The following is a 1,870-nucleotide window of genomic DNA, read 5'->3' as shown; positions in this document are numbered from 1 at the left end:
TTTTTTTTTTTTCTTTTTCACCTTCCTCAGATCAGTGCACATTTAAACACTATCCTTAAAAAGATGTTTTTAAACATGGTCTAGAAACATATTTAGCGAACTCTCCCTCTCTTAGTTTCTTCTTCCATTCCACCTCAGTGCCTAATTGCGGGGTTCTTAAACACCCCTGCTGCAGTGCTGAGCTGTGGGAGACTTTAAGGCTGCTGCCTTCCTCACAGGAGATGTGCATTCAAGAGCTTTAGATAAAACAACAAAAAGCTCAGATACTAATTCTCCCTATTGCTTGTTTCTAGGAGATTAGCACTATTTGCTCATAGTTATTAATTGTAACAGCATCATTCCCCAGAATCACTGCAAGTTGTTAATCTCCAGAAAAAGTTTGGTGATGAGAGAGAACAAACAATCTGTCCAGCTTTTGGAGATTAAAAGCTGGAGATAAAGCCATTAAGGGAAGGAAAGAACAGTTATTAGGAAGAGTGCTGGTCTGACTGGAAAATACAAACATAATAAATGAAGGTCAGTCATGGTAGAACTGTGCTAAAGGCAGTGATGGAGGCAAAAACTCATGCTGTTTGCAGCATTTCGGGCACGGTGTGTACAGATGTACTGAGGATATCACTGCTCTAGGATGAACTGGCTCTCTGTAGACCAGCCTAGACCTCCTGCAGCCTCATGAGAACCCTGAATGCTGAAGGGAGAGGGGTCACCTTTTAACGTCTGTCACTCAGCTCAGTTTTATTGGGCTGGAGTTAAAAACACCAGGGGTAGATCCGTGCCCTGTCTCTTAGGTGTGTGCTACAGAGGAAATAGCAGAATAAAGCAAGGGGGTAAAGAAAGCTGAGACAGTGAAGCAGCTTGCTCTGGCCCTCCTCTTCTAAGAGGGTTCTGCTTGGCCACGCTCCAGCATCCCTAGGGACGGTCACCCTCGGGATGCCATGGTGTGCTGTGACTGTGTGTTGGGCTGTCAGTGCTGCAGGGCAGTAGGATCCAGGAGTTGAATCTCTGTCTAGAGGCTGTTGTGCCATCTGTCCAAAGCATCCTGTGACTAACTCAAGCCTCCAAACTTTCTTTTTCACAGGGAGAACCCGGTGCCCCTGGTGAAAATGGTACCCCCGGACAACCTGTGAGTATTTACTCCGTGCTGTGGGAAATGGGAATGTGACAGATAGGGTTCAGCCAGCATTTGGGTCAGTTTGGGTCATCACCCCAGCTAGCCCAATGCTCTAATGTAATAGGATGTGAATGTTTAGAACAGAATTGTCTGGCTGCAACACATTTCATATAGAGACTCAGCAGGAGAAAAAAAAATATATCTGCATATCTTTGTTCAATGACTAGGCATAAACGAGTTAATTTTTCTTTCAGGGTGCTCGTGGTCTCCCTGGTGAGAGAGGAAGAGTAGGTGCCCCTGGACCAGCTGTAAGTGGCTTCCCACCTGTCTGTTTGTCATCGTGACCGGCCACTGACTGTGGCTTCTCGAGCCTTTGAATCTCTCCTCAAACTGCATCGTGTTCTCTCCTCACAGGGCGCTCGGGGAAGCGACGGCAGCACCGGCCCCACCGGACCTGCTGTGAGTTCCACTCTTTGACAGTCTGGGTCCATTAGGACCTTTTGTCTCTTGTTCTCTTTATAGAGGGTTTGGGAATTTGAAATATAAACGAGTCACTGTAATGGAAATTCAGAAAGTTTATATTTTCATAAATACATTACAGGGCATTTAGTCTTTCTCTTAAGTAAAACCAGTGAGAATTTCAGGTACCCACTTTATAACAGTCACAGTAGGTCATAGAATGTCAGAAGCCAATTCTTTACTACACCAGCTGAGCTGACCCATCTTATTCCCTTGGATTTGAGAGGCAGTTTTATAATG

At 45.2% G+C, this 1,870-nt stretch overlaps 1 long non-coding RNA gene across 1 annotated transcript; it reads left to right on the top strand.

Annotated features, from left to right (window-relative positions):
• The first annotated feature begins 1,044 nt into the window (after window positions 1-1,044).
• Window positions 1,045-1,590, top strand: LOC106900743. Its single transcript, XR_001414194.1, has 3 exons — window positions 1,045-1,123; window positions 1,366-1,419; window positions 1,526-1,590. It is a non-coding gene; the product is annotated as an uncharacterized LOC106900743 (long non-coding RNA).
• The last annotated feature ends 280 nt before the right edge of the window (window positions 1,591-1,870 follow it).

This window comes from Calidris pugnax, unplaced genomic scaffold, assembly GCF_001431845.1.
Source record: "Calidris pugnax isolate Ruff unplaced genomic scaffold, ASM143184v1 C14866922, whole genome shotgun sequence".
Taxonomy (NCBI): domain Eukaryota; kingdom Metazoa; phylum Chordata; class Aves; order Charadriiformes; family Scolopacidae; genus Calidris; species Calidris pugnax.
Note: the sequence above shows the minus strand (reverse complement) of the source record. Positions and strands in the feature narration are given on the sequence as shown.